This window comes from Schistocerca gregaria, chromosome 6 (genome assembly GCF_023897955.1).
Source record: "Schistocerca gregaria isolate iqSchGreg1 chromosome 6, iqSchGreg1.2, whole genome shotgun sequence".
Taxonomy (NCBI): domain Eukaryota; kingdom Metazoa; phylum Arthropoda; class Insecta; order Orthoptera; family Acrididae; genus Schistocerca; species Schistocerca gregaria.
Genome location: NC_064925.1, coordinates 188,246,355 through 188,273,052, shown reverse-complemented (window position 1 = coordinate 188,273,052; position 26,698 = coordinate 188,246,355). Strand labels below are relative to the sequence as shown.

The window sequence follows — 26,698 nt, the reverse complement described above, 5'->3', positions numbered from 1 at the left end:
AGGTGACACCTCATCAGGTTCTTAACTGAAGCATATCTGCCTGTGTAATAAGCCACTGCCCTTCACCTAAAAACCAACTATTACTGCAGATCTGTGGTGCATCAGCATGTCATGTACAAATTTCACTGGTGTGACCCACAAAGTATTTTCCCACATGTCTGGCAATCTGCCATTACATACAGTTACCTAAATAAATTCCAAAAGTGTCAGCCAATGAATACCACAACACTGAAGTGTTTAGACAGCAGACCAGTATGCTAATATTAACATATAGCATTTAGATGTGAGACTCTACTATTTTGACAGCACTTTGAATCCCATCAATGTGATACAAGTCGATGGTGTTCACAATTGCAGCTGATGCACCTCTCATCCTGTGTCTAGGAGAAAGATTGGACAAACTCTGCATGCAATATTCATCATGTTACATACACAGAAGCTCTACCACATAAGCAGATACAGAACCAGTCAAGACACAAAACACTAGCAAGCTTCAAGATTTCAGGAATAGACAACTACATCACAAACCAGTTTGTGTCACATGACACCAGTAGCTACTCAGTTATTAACTGCTTTCAAATACTAAATCTATCACTCTTTGTTCTGCACTAGCAATTCTTCCTGCAATAACAACATTCACCAACCTGGATTACAGATGATTGACATTTTACAAGAACATAACTACAGCTACTAACACAATGCTAACCTGGTTTCTCTTACCACATGTCCCCTCGATATTTTAGGCTCATTCACACACCTCAATCACAGTGTTTCACTGTTGTCAAGTAGACCTGCCCTGTGTACACCTGGATCAACACAAATATATCACCTGGTATTGTACTGAAAACGGAACTATGTCCATCATTCCTACTACTATCTCACACAAGTCGCATTAACCCATCCATGCCCTGGTAATGACCTACACTGCTGTGTTTCAAAGTGTGCAATACGAATGCTGTTTTTAATGGTTCGTGAGGCTACTGTGTCTCTTCTTGCAGTCACTATTGTCTTCTGGCGCCATTGGATGAATAGAACCATGCTTGGTCTCTGTGGAGTTCCTCAGTAATTTACATGGTCACAGGCTGTGTCTTCTTGTGTTGTACTTGATGTGTGAGTTAAAAGTTGCATTGCATATGAGCACTCTGTAATTAAATCGATAGGTATCGTAAGAAAGTACCACTGCAAGAGTAATGCAATTTGTGTTAGCAGTGAAGACAGTTTGGCCGAAATATTCGCTTGTTTTGACAGTCTTGAAGACCTGCTACCTGCTCCAGTCAGAGTCATTTATCCCACACATTAGAGAAGTGTGTTTCATACGTATGCCTATAAGACACTAAACTCGGGATGTGAGAACATGGCGACAATAGCTGCCAACACGTCTTGCTGCCGCCTAGCGGCAGCTGTGTGAAACTGCTGCTGCTCTGGGTGGATGGTGCGAGAGCAAACGACGCTACGATCTAAGTTTTACACCCAAAACTGCCAAATCTACAGTTGACAGAGCTGCCACTTACTAAGAACGACACCTCGCAGTAATTAGTTCACAAATTAGCACTCGGCAGGCCTTGTGTTCCTCGCCAGAGCTGTGTAAACCTACGTCGAAGCCGAACCATGTTTGACGCGACGCCATAACTATATATACAATTTCAGAGGGCTCCTCGAATGTACTCGCTTCGGCGGTACATATACTAAAATTGGAACGATACAGAGAAGATTAGTATGGCCCCTGCGCAAGGATGACACGCAAAATCGTGAAGCGTTCCGCATTTTTTTTCGCAATCTCACTCTCTCATGCCTCACATCAGCTGCTAATACCATCAGCCAACTACACAAGTTTCGCTTCATATCTGCACCCACTTGTCACAAACTATGCTCTCCATTTACGCAGTTCTCCTCCACTTTCTTTCATTCACAACAGAACATGACAAAACTGGCAATAAACCTATCCCTTACATCACCAATGCACATCTAAAATGTCACTCTAATAACAAGTCAGCAAGCACACCAAAACCACAAGTACATGTCACTAGCACCCCTTCAACACAAATCACAGCCAGGCTAAGCCTAGCACAGGCAAAAGCCTCTTCTCTTCCTCAGTATCACACTCAGCTGTCACAGCATCTCTTGCTACTGTCTCAATCATGTCATTTCATAACACACACCTACTGCCACACACAACATTTGGAAACCTTACACCAACTTTACACAAGATAGCTGCATGTTCCAAATCTTTCTCACTCACATACTTTCACTTAGACTACTGCTTAAATACACTCTAGCGCTCTAAAATTAGCTTGCATTACCTAATATTTATTTTTCTCTAACGCCTACAAAGCTTCTGGTGCCTGTAAGCCACTATCACATACTGTCTGCACACAGACCCACAATATTTATCTTTATTCATCTTCATGGCTGCAGCTGATGCCATAATTGTTTGAGCAGCATAAACAAACATGTGAAGGAAGGTGTATCTTTCATGATTAAGTGTGCAAGCTACCCCTTTACAGGAAGTTTATTTAACATTATGTTTCAAGTAACTTTCCTAGTGGCCTTGCTATCCAGCTGCAGCCTCATAATACAGACTGCAGGTGACACCTCATCAGGTTCTTAACTGAAGCATATCTGCCTGTGTAATAAGCCACTGCCCTTCACCTAAAAACCAACTATTACTGCAGATCTGTGGTGCATCAGCATGTCATGTACAAATTTCACTGGTGTGACCCACAAAGTATTTTCCCACATGTCTGGCAATCTGCCATTACATACAGTTACCTAAATAAATTCCAAAAGTGTCAGCCAATGAATACCACAACACTGAAGTGTTTAGACAGCAGACCAGTATGCTAATATTAACATATAGCATTTAGATGTGAGACTCTACTATTTTGACAGCACTTTGAATCCCATCAATGTGATACAAGTCGATGGTGTTCACAATTGCAGCTGATGCACCTCTCATCCTGTGTCTAGGAGAAAGATTGGACAAACTCTGCATGCAATATTCATCATGTTACATACACAGAAGCTCTACCACATAAGCAGATACAGAACCAGTCAAGACACAAAACACTAGCAAGCTTCAAGATTTCAGGAATAGACAACTACATCACAAACCAGTTTGTGTCACATGACACCAGTAGCTACTCAGTTATTAACTGCTTTCAAATACTAAATCTATCACTCTTTGTTCTGCACTAGCAATTCTTCCTGCAATAACAACATTCACCAACCTGGATTACAGATGATTGACATTTTACAAGAACATAACTACAGCTACTAACACAATGCTAACCTGGTTTCTCTTACCACATGTCCCCTCGATATTTTAGGCTCATTCACACACCTCAATCACAGTGTTTCACTGTTGTCAAGTAGACCTGCCCTGTGTACACCTGGATCAACACAAATATATCACCTGGTATTGTACTGAAAACGGAACTATGTCCATCATTCCTACTACTATCTCACACAAGTCGCATTAACCCATCCATGCCCTGGTAATGACCTACACTGCTGTGTTTCAAAGTGTGCAATACGAATGCTGTTTTTAATGGTTCGTGAGGCTACTGTGTCTCTTCTTGCAGTCACTATTGTCTTCTGGCGCCATTGGATGAATAGAACCATGCTTGGTCTCTGTGGAGTTCCTCAGTAATTTACATGGTCACAGGCTGTGTCTTCTTGTGTTGTACTTGATGTCTGAGTTAAAAGTTGCATTGCATATGAGCACTCTGTAATTAAATCGATAGGTATCGTAAGAAAGTACCACTGCAAGAGTAATGCAATTTGTGTTAGCAGTGAAGACAGTTTGGCCAAAATATTCGCTTGTTTTGACAGTCTTGAAGACCTGCTACCTGCTCCAGTCAGAGTCATTTATCCCACACATTAGAGAAGTGTGTTTCATACGTATGCCTATAAGACACTAAACTCGGGATGTGAGAACATGGCGACAATAGCTGCCAACACGTCTTGCTGCCGCCTAGCGGCAGCTGTGTGAAACTGCTGCTGCTCTGGGTGGATGGTGCGAGAGCAAACGACTCTACGATCTAAGTTTTACACCCAAAACTGCCAAATCTACAGTTGACAGAGCTGCCACTTACTAAGAACGACACCTCGCAGTAATTAGTTCAAAATTAGCACTCTGCAGGCCTTGTGTTCCTCGCCAGAGCTATGTAAACCTACGTCCAAGCCGAACCATGTTTGACGCGACGCCATAACTATATATACAATTTCAGAGGGCTCCTCGAATGTACTCGCTTCAGCGGTACATATACTAAAATTGGAACGATACAGAGAAGATTAGTATGGCCCCTGCGCAAGGATGACACGCAAAATCGTGAAGCGTTCCGCATTTTTTTTCGCAATCTCACTCTCTCATGCCTCACATCAGCTGCTAATACCATCAGCCAACTACACAAGTTTCGCTTCATATCTGCACCCACTTGTCACAAACTATGCTCTCCATTTACGCAGTTCTCCTCCACTTTCTTTCATTCACAACAGAACATGACAGAACTGGCAATAAACCTATCCCTTACATCACCAATGCACATCTAAAATGTCACTCTAATAACAAGTCAGCAAGCACACCAAAACCACAAGTACATGTCACTAGCACCCCTTCAACACAAATCACAGCCAGGCTAAGCCTAGCACAGGCAAAAGCCTCTTCTCTTCCTCAGTATCACACTCAGCTGTCACAGCATCTCTTGCTACTGTCTCAATCATGTCATTTCATAACACACACCTACTGCCACACACAACATTTGGAAACCTTACACCAACTTTACACAAGATAGCTGCATGTTCCAAATCTTTCTCACTCACATACTTTCACTTAGACTACTGCTTAAATACACTCTAGCGCTCTAAAATTAGCTTGCATTACCTAATATTTATTTTTCTCTAACGCCTACAAAGCTTCTGGTGCCTGTAAGCCACTATCACATACTGTCTGCACACAGACCCACAATATTTATCTTTATTCATCTTCATGGCTGCAGCTGATGCCATAATTGTTTGAGCAGCATAAACAAACATGTGAAGGAAGGTGTATCTTTCATGATTAAGTGTGCAAGCTACCCCTTTACAGGAAGTTTATTTAACATTATGTTTCAAGTAACTTTCCTAGTGGCCTTGCTATCCAGCTGCAGCCTCATAATACAGACTGCAGGTGACACCTCATCAGGTTCTTAACTGAAGCATATCTGCCTGTGTAATAAGCCACTGCCCTTCACCTAAAAACCAACTATTACTGCAGATCTGTGGTGCATCAGCATGTCATGTACAAATTTCACTGGTGTGACCCACAAAGTATTTTCCCACATGTCTGGCAATCTGCCATTACATACAGTTACCTAAATAAATTCCAAAAGTGTCAGCCAATGAATACCACAACACTGAAGTGTTTAGACAGCAGACCAGTATGCTAATATTAACATATAGCATTTAGATGTGAGACTCTACTATTTTGACAGCACTTTGAATCCCATCAATGTGATACAAGTCGATGGTGTTCACAATTGCAGCTGATGCACCTCTCATCCTGTGTCTAGGAGAAAGATTGGACAAACTCTGCATGCAATATTCATCATGTTACATACACAGAAGCTCTACCACATAAGCAGATACAGAACCAGTCAAGACACAAAACACTAGCAAGCTTCAAGATTTCAGGAATAGACAACTACATCACAAACCAGTTTGTGTCACATGACACCAGTAGCTACTCAGTTATTAACTGCTTTCAAATACTAAATCTATCACTCTTTGTTCTGCACTAGCAATTCTTCCTGCAATAACAACATTCACCAACCTGGATTACAGATGATTGACATTTTACAAGAACATAACTACAGCTACTAACACAATGCTAACCTGGTTTCTCTTACCACATGTCCCCTCGATATTTTAGGCTCATTCACACACCTCAATCACAGTGTTTCACTGTTGTCAAGTAGACCTGCCCTGTGTACACCTGGATCAACACAAATATATCACCTGGTATTGTACTGAAAACGGAACTATGTCCATCATTCCTACTACTATCTCACACAAGTCGCATTAACCCATCCATGCCCTGGTAATGACCTACACTGCTGTGTTTCAAAGTGTGCAATACGAATGCTGTTTTTAATGGTTCGTGAGGCTACTGTGTCTCTTCTTGCAGTCACTATTGTCTTCTGGCGCCATTGGATGAATAGAACCATGCTTGGTCTCTGTGGAGTTCCTCAGTAATTTACATGGTCACAGGCTGTGTCTTCTTGTGTTGTACTTGATGTCTGAGTTAAAAGTTGCATTGCATATGAGCACTCTGTAATTAAATCGATAGGTATCGTAAGAAAGTACCACTGCAAGAGTAATGCAATTTGTGTTAGCAGTGAAGACAGTTTGGCCAAAATATTCGCTTGTTTTGACAGTCTTGAAGACCTGCTACCTGCTCCAGTCAGAGTCATTTATCCCACACATTAGAGAAGTGTGTTTCATACGTATGCCTATAAGACACTAAACTCGGGATGTGAGAACATGGCGACAATAGCTGCCAACAAGTCTTGCTGCCGCCTAGCGGCAGCTGTGTGAAACTGCTGCTGCTCTGGGTGGATGGTGCGAGAGCAAACGACTCTACGATCTAAGTTTTACACCCAAAACTGCCAAATCTACAGTTGACAGAGCTGCCACTTACTAAGAACGACACCTCGCAGTAATTAGTTCAAAATTAGCACTCTGCAGGCCTTGTGTTCCTCGCCAGAGCTATGTAAACCTACGTCCAAGCCGAACCATGTTTGACGCGACGCCATAACTATATATACAATTTCAGAGGGCTCCTCGAATGTACTCGCTTCAGCGGTACATATACTAAAATTGGAACGATACAGAGAAGATTAGCATGGCCCCTGCGCAAGGATGACACGCAAAATCGTGAAGCGTTCCACATTTTTTTTCGCAATCTCACTCTCTCATGCCTCACATCAGCTGCTAATACCATCAGCCAACTACACAAGTTTCGCTTCATATCTGCACCCACTTGTCACAAACTATGCTCTCCATTTACGCAGTTCTCCTCCACTTTCTTTCATTCACAACAGAACATGACATAACTGGCAATAAACCTATCCCTTACATCACCAATGCACATCTAAAATGTCACTCTAATAACAAGTCAGCAAGCACACCAAAACCACAAGTACATGTCACTAGCACCCCTTCAACACAAATCACAGCCAGGCTAAGCCTAGCACGGGCAAAAGCCTCTTCTCTTCCTCAGTATCACACTCAGCTGTCACAGCATCTCTTCCTACTGTCTCAATCATGTCATTTCATAACACACACCTACTGCCACACACAACATTTGGAAACCTTACACCAACTTTACACAAGATAGCTGCATGTTCCAAATCTTTCTCACTCACATACTTTCACTTAGACTACTGCTTAAATACACTCTAGCGCTCTAAAATTAGCTTGCACTACCTAATATTTATTTTTCTCTAACGCCTACAAAGCTTCTGGTGCCTGTAAGCCACTATCACATACTGTCTGCACACAGACCCACAATATTTATCTTTATTCATCTTCATGGCTGCAGCTGATGCCATAATTGTTTGAGCAGCATAAACAAACATGTGAAGGAAGGTGTATCTTTCATGATTAAGTGTGCAAGCTACCCCTTTACAGGAAGTTTATTTAACATTATGTTTCAAGTAACTTTCCTAGTGGCCTTGCTATCCAGCTGCAGCCTCATAATACAGACTGCAGGTGACACCTCATCAGGTTCTTAACTGAAGCATATCTGCCTGTGTAATAAGCCACTGCCCTTCACCTAAAAACCAGCTATTACTGCAGATCTGTGGTGCATCAGCATGTCATGTACAAATTTCACTGGTGTGACCCACAAAGTATTTTCCCACATGTCTGGCAATCTGCCATTACATACAGTTACCTAAATAAATTCCAAAAGTGTCAGCCAATGAATACCACAACACTGAAGTGTTTAGACAGCAGACCAGTATGCTAATATTAACATATAGCATTTAGATGTGAGACTCTACTATTTTGACAGCACTTTGAATCCCATCAATGTGATACAAGTCGATGGTGTTCACAATTGCAGCTGATGCACCTCTCATCCTGTGTCTAGGAGAAAGATTGGACAAACTCTGCATGCAATATTCATCATGTTACATACACAGAAGCTCTACCACATAAGCTGATACAGAACCAGTCAAGACACAAAACACTAGCAAGCTTCAAGATTTCAGGAATAGACAACTACATCACAAACCAGTTTGTGTCACATGACACCAGTAGCTACTCAGTTATTAACTGCTTTCAAATACTAAATCTATCACTCTTTGTTCTGCACTAGCAATTCTTCCTGCAATAACAACATTCACCAACCTGGATTACAGATGATTGACATTTTACAAGAACATAACTACAGCTACTAACACAATGCTAACCTGGTTTCGCTTACCACATGTCCCCTCGATATTTTAGGCTCATTCACACACCTCAATCACAGTGTTTCACTGTTGTCAAGTAGACCTGCCCTGTGTACACCTGGATCAACACAAATATATCACCTGGTATTGTACTGAAAACGGAACTATGTCCATCATTCCTACTACTATCTCACACAAGTCGCATTAACCCATCCATGCCCTGGTAATGACCTACACTGCTGTGTTTCAAAGTGTGCAATACGAATGCTGTTTTTAATGGTTCGTGAGGCTACTGTGTCTCTTCTTGCAGTCACTATTGTCTTCTGGCGCCATTGGATGAATAGAACCATGCTTGGTCTCTGTGGAGTTCCTCAGTAATTTACATGGTCACAGGCTGTGTCTTCTTGTGTTGTACTTGATGTGTGAGTTAAAAGTTGCATTGCATATGAGCACTCTGTAATTAAATCGATAGGTATCGTAAGAAAGTACCACTGCAAGAGTAATGCAATTTGTGTTAGCAGTGAAGACAGTTTGGCCAAAATATTCGCTTGTTTTGAGAGTCTTGAAGACCTGCTACCTGCTCCAGTCAGAGTCATTTATCCCACACATTAGAGAAGTGTGTTTCATACGTATGCCTATAAGACACAAAACTCGGGATGTGAGAACATGGCGACAATAGCTGCCAACACGTCTTGCTGCCGCCTAGCGGCAGCTGTGTGAAACTGCTGCTGCTCTGGGTGGATGGTGCGAGAGCAAACGACTCTACGATCTAAGTTTTACACCCAAAACTGCCAAATCTACAGTTGACAGAGCTGCCACTTACTAAGAACGACACCTCGCAGTAATTAGTTCACAAATTAGCACTCGGCAGGCATTGTGTTCCTCGCCAGAGCTGTGTAAACCTACGTCGAAGCCGAACCATGTTTGACGCGACGCCATAACTATATATACAATTTCAGAGGGCTCCTCGAATGTACTCGCTTCGGCGGTACATATACTAAAATTGGAACGATACAGAGAAGATTAGCATGGCCCCTGCGCAAGGATGACACGCAAAATCGTGAAGCGTTCCACATTTTTTTTCGCAATCTCACTCTCTCATGCCTCACATCAGCTGCTAATACCATCAGCGAACTACACAAGTTTCGCTTCATATCTGCACCCACTTGTCACAAACTATGCTCTCCATTTACGCAGTTCTCCTCCACTTTCTTTCATTCACAACAGAACATGACAAAACTGGCAATAAACCTATCCCTTACATCACCAATGCACATCTAAAATGTCACTCTAATAACAAGTCAGCAAGCACACCAAAACCACAAGTACATGTCACTAGCACCCCTTCAACACAAATCACAGCCAGGCTAAGCCTAGCACAGGCAAAAGCCTCTTCTCTTCCTCAGTATCACACTCAGCTGTCACAGCATCTCTTCCTACTGTCTCAACCATGTCATTTCATAACACACACCTACTGCCACACACAACATTTGGAAACCTTACACCAACTTTACACAAGATAGCTGCATGTTCCAAATCTTTCTCACTCACATACTTTCACTTAGACTACTGCTTAAATACACTCTAGCGCTCTAAAATTAGCTTGCATTACCTAATATTTATTTTTCTCTAACGCCTACAAAGCTTCTGGTGCCTGTAAGCCACTATCACATACTGTCTGCACACAGACCCACAATATTTATCTTTATTCATCTTCATGGCTGCAGCTGATGCCATAATTGTTTGAGCAGCATAAACAAACATGTGAAGGAAGGTGTATCTTTCATGATTAAGTGTGCAAGCTACCCCTTTACAGGAAGTTTATTTAACATTATGTTTCAAGTAACTTTCCTAGTGGCCTTGCTATCCACCTGCAGCCTCATAATACAGACTGCAGGTGACACCTCATCAGGTTCTTAACTGAAGCATATCTGCCTGTGTAATAAGCCACTGCCCTTCACCTAAAAACCAACTATTACTGCAGATCTGTGGTGCATCAGCATGTCATGTACAAATTTCACTGGTGTGACCCACAAAGTATTTTCCCACATGTCTGGCAATCTGCCATTACATACAGTTACCTAAATAAATTCCAAAAGTGTCAGCCAATGAATACCACAACACTGAAGTGTTTAGACAGCAGACCAGTATGCTAATATTAACATATAGCATTTAGATGTGAGACTCTACTATTTTGACAGCACTTTGAATCCCATCAATGTGATACAAGTCGATGGTGTTCACAATTGCAGCTGATGCACCTCTCATCCTGTGTCTAGGAGAAAGATTGGACAAACTCTGCATGCAATATTCATCATGTTACATACACAGAAGCTCTACCACATAAGCAGATACAGAACCAGTCAAGACACAAAACACTAGCAAGCTTCAAGATTTCAGGAATAGACAACTACATCACAAACCAGTTTGTGTCACATGACACCAGTAGCTACTCAGTTATTAACTGCTTTCAAATACTAAATCTATCACTCTTTGTTCTGCACTAGCAATTCTTCCTGCAATAACAACATTCACCAACCTGGATTACAGATGATTGACATTTTACAAGAACATAACTACAGCTACTAACACAATGCTAACCTGGTTTCTCTTACCACATGTCCCCTCGATATTTTAGGCTCATTCACACACCTCAATCACAGTGTTTCACTGTTGTCAAGTAGACCTGCCCTGTGTACACCTGGATCAACACAAATATATCACCTGGTATTGTACTGAAAACGGAACTATGTCCATCATTCCTACTACTATCTCACACAAGTCGCATTAACCCATCCATGCCCTGGTAATGACCTACACTGCTGTGTTTCAAAGTGTGCAATACGAATGCTGTTTTTAATGGTTCGTGAGGCTACTGTGTCTCTTCTTGCAGTCACTATTGTCTTCTGGCGCCATTGGATGAATAGAACCATGCTTGGTCTCTGTGGAGTTCCTCAGTAATTTACATGGTCACAGGCTGTGTCTTCTTGTGTTGTACTTGATGTGTGAGTTAAAAGTTGCATTGCATATGAGCACTCTGTAATTAAATCGATAGGTATCGTAAGAAAGTACCACTGCAAGAGTAATGCAATTTGTGTTAGCAGTGAAGACAGTTTGGCCAAAATATTCGTTTGTTTTGAGAGTCTTGAAGACCTGCTACCTGCTCCAGTCAGAGTCATTTATCCCACACATTAGAGAAGTGTGTTTCATACGTATGCCTATAAGACACTAAACTCGGGATGTGAGAACATGGCGACAATAGCTGCCAACACGTCTTGCTGCCGCCTAGCGGCAGCTGTGTGAAACTGCTGCTGCTCTGGGTGGATGGTGCGAGAGCAAACGACTCTACGATCTAAGTTTTACACCCAAAACTGCCAAATCTACAGTTGACAGAGCTGCCACTTACTAAGAACGACACCTCGCAGTAATTAGTTCACAAATTAGCACTCGGCAGGCCTTGTGTTCCTCGCCAGAGCTGTGTAAACCTACGTCCAAGCCGAACCATGTTTGACGCGACGCCATAACTATATATACAATTTCAGAGGGCTCCTCGAATGTACTCGCTTCGGCGGTACATATACTAAAATTGGAACGATACAGAGAAGATTAGCATGGACCCTGCGCAAGGATGACACGCAAAATCGTGAAGCGTTCCACATTTTTTTTTCGCAATCTCACTCTCTCATGCCTCACATCAGCTGCTAATACCATCAGCCAACTACACAAGTTTCGCTTCATTTCTGCACCCACTTGTCACAAACTATGCTCTCCATTTACGCAGTTCTCCTCCACTTTCTTTCATTCACAACAGAACATGACAAAACTGGCAATAAACCTATCCCTTACATCACCAATGCACATCTAAAATGTCACTCTAATAACAAGTCAGCAAGCACACCAAAACCACAAGTACATGTCACTAGCACCCCTTCAACACAAATCACAGCCAGGCTAAGCCTAGCACAGGCAAAAGCCTCTTCTCTTCCTCAGTATCACACTCAGCTGTCACAGCATCTCTTGCTACTGTCTCAATCATGTCATTTCATAACACACACCTACTGCCACACACAACATTTGGAAACCTTACACCAACTTTACACAAGATAGCTGCATGTTCCAAATCTTTCTCACTCACATACTTTCACTTAGACTACTGCTTAAATACACTCTAGCGCTCTAAAATTAGCTTGCATTACCTAATATTTATTTTTCTCTAACGCCTACAAAGCTTCTGGTGCCTGTAAGCCACTATCACATACTGTCTGCACACAGACCCACAATATTTATCTTTATTCATCTTCATGGCTGCAGCTGATGCCATAATTGTTTGAGCAGCATAAACAAACATGTGAAGGAAGGTGTATCTTTCATGATTAAGTGTGCAAGCTACCCCTTTACAGGAAGTTTATTTAACATTATGTTTCAAGTAACTTTCCTAGTGGCCTTGCTATCCACCTGCAGCCTCATAATACAGACTGCAGGTGACACCTCATCAGGTTCTTAACTGAAGCATATCTGCCTGTGTAATAAGCCACTGCCCTTCACCTAAAAACCAACTATTACTGCAGATCTGTGGTGCATCAGCATGTCATGTACAAATTTCACTGGTGTGACCCACAAAGTATTTTCCCACATGTCTGGCAATCTGCCATTACATACAGTTACCTAAATAAATTCCAAAAGTGTCAGCCAATGAATACCACAACACTGAAGTGTTTAGACAGCAGACCAGTATGCTAATATTAACATATAGCATTTAGATGTGAGACTCTACTATTTTGACAGCACTTTGAATCCCATCAATGTGATACAAGTCGATGGTGTTCACAATTGCAGCTGATGCACCTCTCATCCTGTGTCTAGGAGAAAGATTGGACAAACTCTGCATGCAATATTCATCATGTTACATACACAGAAGCTCTACCACATAAGCAGATACAGAACCAGTCAAGACACAAAACACTAGCAAGCTTCAAGATTTCAGGAATAGACAACTACATCACAAACCAGTTTGTGTCACATGACACCAGTAGCTACTCAGTTATTAACTGCTTTCAAATACTAAATCTATCACTCTTTGTTCTGCACTAGCAATTCTTCCTGCAATAACAACATTCACCAACCTGGATTACAGATGATTGACATTTTACAAGAACATAACTACAGCTACTAACAAAATGCTAACCTGGTTTCTCTTACCACATGTCCCCTCGATATTTTAGGCTCATTCACACACCTCAATCACAGTGTTTCACTGTTGTCAAGTAGACCTGCCCTGTGTACACCTGGATCAACACAAATATATCACCTGGTATTGTACTGAAAACGGAACTATGTCCATCATTCCTACTACTATCTCACACAAGTCGCATTAACCCATCCATGCCCTGGTAATGACCTACACTGCTGTGTTTCAAAGTGTGCAATACGAATGCTGTTTTTAATGGTTCGTGAGGCTACTGTGTCTCTTCTTGCAGTCACTATTGTCTTCTGGCGCCATTGGATGAATAGAACCATGCTTGGTCTCTGTGGAGTTCCTCAGTAATTTACATGGTCACAGGCTGTGTCTTCTTGTGTTGTACTTGATGTGTGAGTTAAAAGTTGCATTGCATATGAGCACTCTGTAATTAAAGCGATAGGTATCGTAAGAAAGTACCACTGCAAGAGTAATGCAATTTGTGTTAGCAGTGAAGACAGTTTGGCCAAAATATTCGTTTGTTTTGAGAGTCTTGAAGACCTGCTACCTGCTCCAGTCAGAGTCATTTATCCCACACATTAGAGAAGTGTGTTTCATACGTATGCCTATAAGACACAAAACTCGGGATGTGAGAACATGGCGACAATAGCTGCCAACACGTCTTGCTGCCGCCTAGCGGCAGCTGTGTGAAACTGCTGCTGCTCTGGGTGGATGGTGCGAGAGCAAACGACTCTACGATCTAAGTTTTACACCCAAAACTGCCAAATCTACAGTTGACAGAGTTGCCACTTACTAAGAACGACACCTCGCAGTAATTAGTTCACAAATTAGCACTCGGCAGGCCTTGTGTTCCTCGCCAGAGCTGTGTAAACCTACGTCCAAGCCGAACCATGTTTGACGCGACGCCATAACTATATATACAATTTCAGAGGGCTCCTCGAATGTACTCGCTTCGGCGGTACATATACTAAAATTGGAACGATACAGAGAAGATTAGCATGGCCCCTGCGCAAGGATGACACGCAAAATCGTGAAGCGTTCCACATTTTTTTTCGCAATCTCACTCTCTCATGCCTCACATCAGCTGCTAATACCATCAGCCAACTACACAAGTTTCGCTTCATATCTGCACCCACTTGTCACAAACTATGCTCTCCATTTACGCAGTTCTCCTCCACTTTCTTTCATTCACAACAGAACATGACAAAACTGGCAATAAACCTATCCCTTACATCACCAATGCACATCTAAAATGTCACTCTAATAACAAGTCAGCAAGCACACCAAAACCACAAGTACATGTCACTAGCACCCCTTCAACACAAATCACAGCCAGGCTAAGCCTAGCACAGGCAAAAGCCTCTTCTCTTCCTCAGTATCACACTCAGCTGTCACAGCATCTCTTGCTACTGTCTCAATCATGTCATTTCATAACACACACCTACTGCCACACACAACATTTGGAAACCTTACACCAACTTTACACAAGATAGCTGCATGTTCCAAATCTTTCTCACTCACATACTTTCACTTAGACTACTGCTTAAATACACTCTAGCGCTCTAAAATTAGCTTGCATTACCTAATATTTATTTTTCTCTAACGCCTACAAAGCTTCTGGTGCCTGTAAGCCACTATCACATACTGTCTGCACACAGACCCACAATATTTATCTTTATTCATCTTCATGGCTGCAGCTGATGCCATAATTGTTTGAGCAGCATAAACAAACATGTGAAGGAAGGTGTATCTTTCATGATTAAGTGTGCAAGCTACCCCTTTACAGGAAGTTTATTTAACATTATGTTTCAAGTAACTTTCCTAGTGGCCTTGCTATCCACCTGCAGCCTCATAATACAGACTGCAGGTGACACCTCATCAGGTTCTTAACTGAAGCATATCTGCCTGTGTAATAAGCCACTGCCCTTCACCTAAAAACCAACTATTACTGCAGATCTGTGGTGCATCAGCATGTCATGTACAAATTTCACTGGTGTGACCCACAAAGTATTTTCCCACATGTCTGGCAATCTGCCATTACATACAGTTACCTAAATAAATTCCAAAAGTGTCAGCCAATGAATACCACAACACTGAAGTGTTTAGACAGCAGACCAGTATGCTAATATTAACATATAGCATTTAGATGTGAGACTCTACTATTTTGACAGCACTTTGAATCCCATCAATGTGATACAAGTCGATGGTGTTCACAATTGCAGCTGATGCACCTCTCATCCTGTGTCTAGGAGAAAGATTGGACAAACTCTGCATGCAATATTCATCATGTTACATACACAGAAGCTCTACCACATAAGCAGATACAGAACCAGTCAAGACACAAAACACTAGCAAGCTTCAAGATTTCAGGAATAGACAACTACATCACAAACCAGTTTGTGTCACATGACACCAGTAGCTACTCAGTTATTAACTGCTTTCAAATACTAAATCTATCACTCTTTGTTCTGCACTAGCAATTCTTCCTGCAATAACAACATTCACCAACCTGGATTACAGATGATTGACATTTTACAAGAACATAACTACAGCTACTAACACAATGCTAACCTGGTTTCTCTTACCACATGTCCCCTCGATATTTTAGGCTCATTCACACACCTCAATCACAGTGTTTCACTGTTGTCAAGTAGACCTGCCCTGTGTACACCTGGATCAACACAAATATATCACCTGGTATTGTACTGAAAACGGAACTATGTCCATCATTCCTACTACTATCTCACACAAGTCGCATTAACCCATCCATGCCCTGGTAATGACCTACACTGCTGTGTTTCAAAGTGTGCAATACGAATGCTGTTTTTAATGGTTCGTGAGGCTACTGTGTCTCTTCTTGCAGTCACTATTGTCTTCTGGCGCCATTGGATGAATAGAACCATGCTTGGTCTCTGTGGAGTTCCTCAGTAATTTACATGGTCACAGGCTGTGTCTTCTTGTGTTGTACTTGATGTGTGAGTTAAAAGTTGCATTGCATATGAGCACTCTGTAATTAAATCGATAGGTATCGTAAGAAAGTACCACTGCAAGAGTAATGCTATTTGTGTTAGCAGTGAAGACAGTTTGGCCAAAATATTCGTTTGTTTTGAGAGTCTTGAAGACCTGCTACCTGCTCCAGTCAGAGTCATTTATCCCACACATTAGAGAAGTGTGTTTCATACGTATGCCTATAAGACACTAAACTCGGGATGTGAGAACATGGCGACAATAGCTGCCAACACGTCTTGCTGCCGCCTAGCGGCAGCTGTGTGAAACTGCTGCTGCTCTGGGTGGATGGTGCGAGAGCAAACGACTCTACGATCTAAGTTTTACACCCAAAACTGCCAAATCTACAGTTGACAGAGCTGCCACTTACTAAGAACGACACCTCGCAGTAATTAGTTCACAAATTAGCACTCGGCAGGCCTTGTGTTCCTCGCCAGAGCTGTGTAAACCTACGTCCAAGCCGAACCATGTTTGACGCGACGCCATAACTATATATACAATTTCAGAGGGCTCCTCGAATGTACTCGCTTCGGCGGTACATATACTAAAATTGGAACGATACAGAGAAGATTAGCATGGACCCTGCGCAAGGATGACACGCAAAATCGTGAAGCGTTCCACATTTTTTTTTCGCAATCTCACTCTCTCATGCCTCACATCAGCTGCTAATACCATCAGCCAACTACACAAGTTTCGCTTCATTTCTGCACCCACTTGTCACAAACTATGCTCTCCATTTACGCAGTTCTCCTCCACTTTCTTTCATTCACAACAGAACATGACAAAACTGGCAATAAACCTATCCCTTACATCACCAATGCACATCTAAAATGTCACTCTAATAACAAGTCAGCAAGCACACCAAAACCACAAGTACATGTCACTAGCACCCCTTCAACACAAATCACAGCCAGGCTAAGCCTAGCACAGGCAAAAGCCTCTTCTCTTCCTCAGTATCACACTCAGCTGTCACAGCATCTCTTGCTACTGTCTCAATCATGTCATTTCATAACACACACCTACTGCCACACACAACATTTGGAAACCTTACACCAACTTTACACAAGATAGCTGCATGTTCCAAATCTTTCTCACTCACATACTTTCACTTAGACTACTGCTTAAATACACTCTAGCGCTCTAAAATTAGCTTGCATTACCTAATATTTATTTTTCTCTAACGCCTACAAAGCTTCTGGTGCCTGTAAGCCACTATCACATACTGTCTGCACACAGACCCACAATATTTATCTTTATTCATCTTCATGGCTGCAGCTGATGCCATAATTGTTTGAGCAGCATAAACAAACATGTGAAGGAAGGTGTATCTTTCATGATTAAGTGTGCAAGCTACCCCTTTACAGGAAGTTTATTTAACATTATGTTTCAAGTAACTTTCCTAGTGGCCTTGCTATCCACCTGCAGCCTCATAATACAGACTGCAGGTGACACCTCATCAGGTTCTTAACTGAAGCATATCTGCCTGTGTAATAAGCCACTGCCCTTCACCTAAAAACCAACTATTACTGCAGATCTGTGGTGCATCAGCATGTCATGTACAAATTTCACTGGTGTGACCCACAAAGTATTTTCCCACATGTCTGGCAATCTGCCATTACATACAGTTACCTAAATAAATTCCAAAAGTGTCAGCCAATGAATACCACAACACTGAAGTGTTTAGACAGCAGACCAGTATGCTAATATTAACATATAGCATTTAGATGTGAGACTCTACTATTTTGACAGCACTTTGAATCCCATCAATGTGATACAAGTCGATGGTGTTCACAATTGCAGCTGATGCACCTCTCATCCTGTGTCTAGGAGAAAGATTGGACAAACTCTGCATGCAATATTCATCATGTTACATACACAGAAGCTCTACCACATAAGCAGATACAGAACCAGTCAAGACACAAAACACTAGCAAGCTTCAAGATTTCAGGAATAGACAACTACATCACAAACCAGTTTGTGTCACATGACACCAGTAGCTACTCAGTTATTAACTGCTTTCAAATACTAAATCTATCACTCTTTGTTCTGCACTAGCAATTCTTCCTGCAATAACAACATTCATCAACCTGGATTACAGATGATTGACATTTTACAAGAACATAACTACAGCTACTAACAAAATGCTAACCTGGTTTCTCTTACCACATGTCCCCTCGATATTTTAGGCTCATTCACACACCTCAATCACAGTGTTTCACTGTTGTCAAGTAGACCTGCCCTGTGTACACCTGGATCAACACAAATATATCACCTGGTATTGTACTGAAAACGGAACTATGTCCATCATTCCTACTACTATCTCACACAAGTCGCATTAACCCATCCATGCCCTGGTAATGACCTACACTGCTGTGTTTCAAAGTGTGCAATACGAATGCTGTTTTTAATGGTTCGTGAGGCTACTGTGTCTCTTCTTGCAGTCACTATTGTCTTCTGGCGCCATTGGATGAATAGAACCATGCTTGGTCTCTGTGGAGTTCCTCAGTAATTTACATGGTCACAGGCTGTGTCTTCTTGTGTTGTACTTGATGTGTGAGTTAAAAGTTGCATTGCATATGAGCACTCTGTAATTAAAGCGATAGGTATCGTAAGAAAGTACCACTGCAAGAGTAATGCAATTTGTGTTAGCAGTGAAGACAGTTTGGCCAAAATATTCGTTTGTTTTGAGAGTCTTGAAGACCTGCTACCTGCTCCAGTCAGAGTCATTTATCCCACACATTAGAGAAGTGTGTTTCATACGTATGCCTATAAGACACTAAACTCGGGATGTGAGAACATGGCGACAATAGCTGCCAACACGTCTTGCTGCCGCCTAGCGGCAGCTGTGTGAAACTGCTGCTGCTCTGGGTGGATGGTGCGAGAGCAAACGACTCTACGATCTAAGTTTTACACCCAAAACTGCCAAATCTACAGTTGACAGAGCTGCCACTTACTAAGAACGACACCTCGCAGTAATTAGTTCACAAATTAGCACTCGGCAGGCCTTGTGTTCCTCGCCAGAGCTGTGTAAACCTACGTCCAAGCCGAACCATGTTTGACGCGACGCCATAACTATATATACAATTTCAGAGGGCTCCTCGAATGTACTCGCTTCGGCGGTACATATACTAAAATTGGAACGATACAGAGAAGATTAGCATGGACCCTGCGCAAGGATGACACGCAAAATCGTGAAGCGTTCCACATTTTTTTTTCGCAATCTCACTCTCTCATGCCTCACATCAGCTGCTAATACCATCAGCCAACTACACAAGTTTCGCTTCATTTCTGCACCCACTTGTCACAAACTATGCTCTCCATTTACGCAGTTCTCCTCCACTTTCTTTCATTCACAACAGAACATGACAAAACTGGCAATAAACCTATCCCTTACATCACCAATGCACATCTAAAATGTCACTCTAATAACAAGTCAGCAAGCACACCAAAACCACAAGTACATGTCACTAGCACCCCTTCAACACAAATCACAGCCAGGCTAAGCCTAGCACAGGCAAAAGCCTCTTCTCTTCCTCAGTATCACACTCAGCTGTCACAGCATCTCTTGCTACTGTCTCAATCATGTCATTTCATAACACACACCTACTGCCACACACAACATTTGGAAACCTTACACCAACTTTACACAAGATAGCTGCATGTTCCAAATCTTTCTCACTCACATACTTTCACTTAGACTACTGCTTAAATACACTCTAGCGCTCTAAAATTAGCTTGCATTACCTAATATTTATTTTTCTCTAACGTCTACAAAGCTTCTGGTGCCTGTAAGCCACTATCACATACTGTCTGCACACAGACCCACAATATTTATCTTTATTCATCTTCATGGCTGCAGCTGATGCCATAATTGTTTGAGCAGCATAAACAAACATGTGAAGGAAGGTGTATCTTTCATGATTAAGTGTGCAAGCTACCCCTTTACAGGAAGTTTATTTAACATTATGTTTCAAGTAACTTTCCTAGTGGCCTTGCTATCCACCTGCAGCCTCATAATACAGACTGCAGGTGACACCTCATCAGGTTCTTAACTGAAGCATATCTGCCTGTGTAATAAGCCACTGCCCTTCACCTAAAAACCAACTATTACTGCAGATCTGTGGTGCATCAGCATGTCATGTACAAATTTCACTGGTGTGACCCACAAAGTATTTTCCCACATGTCTGGCAATCTGCCATTACATACAGTTACCTAAATAAATTCCAAAAGTGTCAGCCAATGAATACCACAACACTGAAGTGTTTAGACAGCAGACCAGTATGCTAATATTAACATATAGCATTTAGATGTGAGACTCTACTATTTTGACAGCACTTTGAATCCCATCAATGTGATACAAGTCGATGGTGTTCACAATTGCAGCTGATGCACCTCTCATCCTGTGTCTAGGAGAAAGATTGGACAAACTCTGCATGCAATATTCATCATGTTACATACACAGAAGCTCTACCACATAAGCAGATACAGAACCAGTCAAGACACAAAACACTAGCAAGCTTCAAGATTTCAGGAATAGACAACTACATCACAAACCAGTTTGTGTCACATGACACCAGTAGCTACTCAGTTATTAACTGCTTTCAAATACTAAATCTATCACTCTTTGTTCTGCACTAGCAATTCTTCCTGCAATAACAACATTCACCAACCTGGATTACAGATGATTGACATTTTACAAGAACATAACTACAGCTACTAACACAATGCTAACCTGGTTTCTCTTACCACATGTCCCCTCGATATTTTAGGCTCATTCACACACCTCAATCACAGTGTTTCACTGTTGTCAAGTAGACCTGCCCTGTGTACACCTGGATCAACACAAATATATCACCTGGTATTGTACTGAAAACGGAACTATGTCCATCATTCCTACTACTATCTCACACAAGTCGCATTAACCCATCCATGCCCTGGTAATGACCTACACTGCTGTGTTTCAAAGTGTGCAATACGAATGCTGTTTTTAATGGTTCGTGAGGCTACTGTGTCTCTTCTTGCAGTCACTATTGTCTTCTGGCGCCATTGGATGAATAGAACCATGCTTGGTCTCTGTGGAGTTCCTCAGTAATTTACATGGTCACAGGCTGTGTCTTCTTGTGTTGTACTTGATGTGTGAGTTAAAAGTTGCATTGCATATGAGCACTCTGTAATTAAATCGATAGGTATCGTAAGAAAGTACCACTGCAAGAGTAATGCAATTTGTGTTAGCAGTGAAGACAGTTTGGCCAAAATATTCGTTTGTTTTGAGAGTCTTGAAGACCTGCTACCTGCTCCAGTCAGAGTCATTTATCCCACACATTAGAGAAGTGTGTTTCATACGTATGCCTATAAGACACTAAACTCGGGATGTGAGAACATGGCGACAATAGCTGCCAACACGTCTTGCTGCCGCCTAGCGGCAGCTGTGTGAAACTGCTGCTGCTCTGGGTGGATGGTGCGAGAGCAAACGACTCTACGATCTAAGTTTTACACCCAAAACTGCCAAATCTACAGTTGACAGAGCTGCCACTTACTAAGAACGACACCTCGCAGTAATTAGTTCACAAATTAGCACTCGGCAGGCCTTGTGTTCCTCGCCAGAGCTGTGTAAACCTACGTCCAAGCCGAACCATGTTTGACGCGACGCCATAACTATATATACAATTTCAGAGGGCTCCTCGAATGTACTCGCTTCGGCGGTACATATACTAAAATTGGAACGATACAGAGAAGATTAGCATGGACCCTGCGCAAGGATGACACGCAAAATCGTGAAGCGTTCCACATTTTTTTTTCGCAATCTCACTCTCTCATGCCTCACATCAGCTGCTAATACCATCAGCCAACTACACAAGTTTCGCTTCATTTCTGCACCCACTTGTCACAAACTATGCTCTCCATTTACGCAGTTCTCCTCCACTTTCTTTCATTCACAACAGAACATGACAAAACTGGCAATAAACCTATCCCTTACATCACCAATGCACATCTAAAATGTCACTCTAATAACAAGTCAGCAAGCACACCAAAACCACAAGTACATGTCACTAGCACCCCTTCAACACAAATCACAGCCAGGCTAAGCCTAGCACAGGCAAAAGCCTCTTCTCTTCCTCAGTATCACACTCAGCTGTCACAGCATCTCTTGCTACTGTCTCAATCATGTCATTTCATAACACACACCTACTGCCACACACAACATTTGGAAACTTTACACCAACTTTACACAAGATAGCTGCATGTTCCAAATCTTTCTCACTCACATACTTTCACTTAGACTACTGCTTAAATACACTCTAGCGCTCTAAAATTAGCTTGCATTACCTAATATTTATTTTTCTCTAACGCCTACAAAGCTTCTGGTGCCTGTAAGCCACTATCACATACTGTCTGCACACAGACCCACAATATTTATCTTTATTCATCTTCATGGCTGCAGCTGATGCCATAATTGTTTGAGCAGCATAAACAAACATGTGAAGGAAGGTGTATCTTTCATGATTAAGTGTGCAAGCTACCCCTTTACAGGAAGTTTATTTAACATTATGTTTCAAGTAACTTTCCTAGTGGCCTTGCTATCCACCTGCAGCCTCATAATACAGACTGCAGGTGACACCTCATCAGGTTCTTAACTGAAGCATATCTGCCTGTGTAATAAGCCACTGCCCTTCACCTAAAAACCAACTATTACTGCAGATCTGTGGTGCATCAGCATGTCATGTACAAATTTCACTGGTGTGACCCACAAAGTATTTTCCCACATGTCTGGCAATCTGCCATTACATACAGTTACCTAAATAAATTCCAAAAGTGTCAGCCAATGAATACCACAACACTGAAGTGTTTAGACAGCAGACCAGTATGCTAATATTAACATATAGCATTTAGATGTGAGACTCTACTATTTTGACAGCACTTTGAATCCCATCAATGTGATACAAGTCGATGGTGTTCACAATTGCAGCTGATGCACCTCTCATCCTGTGTCTAGGAGAAAGATTGGACAAACTCTGCATGCAATATTCATCATGTTACATACACAGAAGCTCTACCACATAAGCAGATACAGAACCAGTCAAGACACAAAACACTAGCAAGCTTCAAGATTTCAGGAATAGACAACTACATCACAAACCAGTTTGTGTCACATGACACCAGTAGCTACTCAGTTATTAACTGCTTTCAAATACTAAATCTATCACTCTTTGTTCTGCACTAGCAATTCTTCCTGCAATAACAACATTCACCAACCTGGATTACAGATGATTGACATTTTACAAGAACATAACTACAGCTACTAACAAAATGCTAACCTGGTTTCTCTTACCACATGTCCCCTCGATATTTTAGGCTCATTCACACACCTCAATCACAGTGTTTCACTGTTGTCAAGTAGACCTGCCCTGTGTACACCTGGATCAACACAAATATATCACCTGGTATTGTACTGAAAACGGAACTATGTCCATCATTCCTACTACTATCTCACACAAGTCGCATTAACCCATCCATGCCCTGGTAATGACCTACACTGCTGTGTTTCAAAGTGTGCAATACGAATGCTGTTTTTAATGGTTCGTGAGGCTACTGTGTCTCTTCTTGCAGTCACTATTGTCTTCTGGCGCCATTGGATGAATAGAACCATGCTTGGTCTCTGTGGAGTTCCTCAGTAATTTACATGGTCACAGGCTGTGTCTTCTTGTGTTGTACTTGATGTGTGAGTTAAAAGTTGCATTGCATATGAGCACTCTGTAATTAAAGCGATAGGTATCGTAAGAAAGTACCACTGCAAGAGTAATGCAATTTGTGTTAGCAGTGAAGACAGTTTGGCCAAAATATTCGTTTGTTTTGAGAGTCTTGAAGACCTGCTACCTGCTCCAGTCAGAGTCATTTATCCCACACATTAGAGAAGTGTGTTTCATACGTATGCCTATAAGACACAAAACTCGGGATGTGAGAACATGGCGACAATAGCTGCCAACACGTCTTGCTGCCGCCTAGCGGCAGCTGTGTGAAACTGCTGCTGCTCTGGGTGGATGGTGCGAGAGCAAACGACTCTACGATCTAAGTTTTACACCCAAAACTGCCAAATCTACAGTTGACAGAGTTGCCACTTACTAAGAACGACACCTCGCAGTAATTAGTTCACAAATTAGCACTCGGCAGGCCTTGTGTTCCTCGCCAGAGCTGTGTAAACCTACGTCCAAGCCGAACCATGTTTGACGCGACGCCATAACTATATATACAATTTCAGAGGGCTCCTCGAATGTACTCGCTTCGGCGGTACATATACTAAAATTGGAACGATACAGAGAAGATTAGCATGGCCCCTGCGCAAGGATGACACGCAAAATCGTGAAGCGTTCCACATTTTTTTTCGCAATCTCACTCTCTCATGCCTCACATCAGCTGCTAATACCATCAGCCAACTACACAAGTTTCGCTTCATATCTGCACCCACTTGTCACAAACTATGCTCTCCATTTACGCAGTTCTCCTCCACTTTCTTTCATTCACAACAGAACATGACAAAACTGGCAATAAACCTATCCCTTACATCACCAATGCACATCTAAAATGTCACTCTAATAACAAGTCAGCAAGCACACCAAAACCACAAGTACATGTCACTAGCACCCCTTCAACACAAATCACAGCCAGGCTAAGCCTAGCACAGGCAAAAGCCTCTTCTCTTCCTCAGTATCACACTCAGCTGTCACAGCATCTCTTGCTACTGTCTCAATCATGTCATTTCATAACACACACCTACTGCCACACACAACATTTGGAAACCTTACACCAACTTTACACAAGATAGCTGCATGTTCCAAATCTTTCTCACTCACATACTTTCACTTAGACTACTGCTTAAATACACTCTAGCGCTCTAAAATTAGCTTGCATTACCTAATATTTATTTTTCTCTAACGCCTACAAAGCTTCTGGTGCCTGTAAGCCACTATCACATACTGTCTGCACACAGACCCACAATATTTATCTTTATTCATCTTCATGGCTGCAGCTGATGCCATAATTGTTTGAGCAGCATAAACAAACATGTGAAGGAAGGTGTATCTTTCATGATTAAGTGTGCAAGCTACCCCTTTACAGGAAGTTTATTTAACATTATGTTTCAAGTAACTTTCCTAGTGGCCTTGCTATCCACCTGCAGCCTCATAATACAGACTGCAGGTGACACCTCATCAGGTTCTTAACTGAAGCATATCTGCCTGTGTAATAAGCCACTGCCCTTCACCTAAAAACCAACTATTACTGCAGATCTGTGGTGCATCAGCATGTCATGTACAAATTTCACTGGTGTGACCCACAAAGTATTTTCCCACATGTCTGGCAATCTGCCATTACATACAGTTACCTAAATAAATTCCAAAAGTGTCAGCCAATGAATACCACAACACTGAAGTGTTTAGACAGCAGACCAGTATGCTAATATTAACATATAGCATTTAGATGTGAGACTCTACTATTTTGACAGCACTTTGAATCCCATCAATGTGATACAAGTCGATGGTGTTCACAATTGCAGCTGATGCACCTCTCATCCTGTGTCTAGGAGAAAGATTGGACAAACTCTGCATGCAATATTCATCATGTTACATACACAGAAGCTCTACCACATAAGCAGATACAGAACCAGTCAAGACACAAAACACTAGCAAGCTTCAAGATTTCAGGAATAGACAACTACATCACAAACCAGTTTGTGTCACATGACACCAGTAGCTACTCAGTTATTAACTGCTTTCAAATACTAAATCTATCACTCTTTGTTCTGCACTAGCAATTCTTCCTGCAATAACAACATTCACCAACCTGGATTACAGATGATTGACATTTTACAAGAACATAACTACAGCTACTAACACAATGCTAACCTGGTTTCTCTTACCACATGTCCCCTCGATATTTTAGGCTCATTCACACACCTCAATCACAGTGTTTCACTGTTGTCAAGTAGACCTGCCCTGTGTACACCTGGATCAACACAAATATATCACCTGGTATTGTACTGAAAACGGAACTATGTCCATCATT

At 41.9% G+C, this 26,698-nt stretch overlaps 10 non-coding genes across 10 annotated transcripts; all 10 read left to right on the top strand.

Annotated features, from left to right (window-relative positions):
- The first annotated feature begins 1,661 nt into the window (after positions 1–1,661).
- On the top strand, positions 1,662–1,768 carry LOC126279712 (U6 spliceosomal RNA). Its single transcript, XR_007551176.1, has one exon. It is a non-coding gene; the product is annotated as a U6 spliceosomal RNA (small nuclear RNA).
- A 2,475-nt stretch (positions 1,769–4,243) lies between these two features.
- Positions 4,244–4,350, top strand: LOC126279718 (U6 spliceosomal RNA). The gene has a single exon (XR_007551182.1). It is a non-coding gene; the product is annotated as a U6 spliceosomal RNA (small nuclear RNA).
- Positions 4,351–6,825: 2,475 nt separating this feature from the next.
- LOC126279639 (U6 spliceosomal RNA) lies at positions 6,826–6,932 on the top strand. Its single transcript, XR_007551106.1, has one exon. It is a non-coding gene; the product is annotated as a U6 spliceosomal RNA (small nuclear RNA).
- Positions 6,933–9,408: 2,476 nt separating this feature from the next.
- On the top strand, positions 9,409–9,515 carry LOC126279459 (U6 spliceosomal RNA). Its single transcript, XR_007550939.1, has one exon. It is a non-coding gene; the product is annotated as a U6 spliceosomal RNA (small nuclear RNA).
- A 2,476-nt stretch (positions 9,516–11,991) lies between these two features.
- LOC126279683 (U6 spliceosomal RNA) lies at positions 11,992–12,098 on the top strand. Its single transcript, XR_007551148.1, has one exon. It is a non-coding gene; the product is annotated as a U6 spliceosomal RNA (small nuclear RNA).
- Positions 12,099–14,575: 2,477 nt separating this feature from the next.
- Positions 14,576–14,682, top strand: LOC126279458 (U6 spliceosomal RNA). Its single transcript, XR_007550938.1, has one exon. It is a non-coding gene; the product is annotated as a U6 spliceosomal RNA (small nuclear RNA).
- A 2,476-nt stretch (positions 14,683–17,158) lies between these two features.
- LOC126279682 (U6 spliceosomal RNA) lies at positions 17,159–17,265 on the top strand. Its single transcript, XR_007551147.1, has one exon. It is a non-coding gene; the product is annotated as a U6 spliceosomal RNA (small nuclear RNA).
- A 2,477-nt stretch (positions 17,266–19,742) lies between these two features.
- On the top strand, positions 19,743–19,849 carry LOC126279681 (U6 spliceosomal RNA). Its single transcript, XR_007551146.1, has one exon. It is a non-coding gene; the product is annotated as a U6 spliceosomal RNA (small nuclear RNA).
- Positions 19,850–22,326: 2,477 nt separating this feature from the next.
- Positions 22,327–22,433, top strand: LOC126279680 (U6 spliceosomal RNA). The gene has a single exon (XR_007551145.1). It is a non-coding gene; the product is annotated as a U6 spliceosomal RNA (small nuclear RNA).
- Positions 22,434–24,910: 2,477 nt separating this feature from the next.
- Positions 24,911–25,017, top strand: LOC126279457 (U6 spliceosomal RNA). The gene has a single exon (XR_007550937.1). It is a non-coding gene; the product is annotated as a U6 spliceosomal RNA (small nuclear RNA).
- The last annotated feature ends 1,681 nt before the right edge of the window (positions 25,018–26,698 follow it).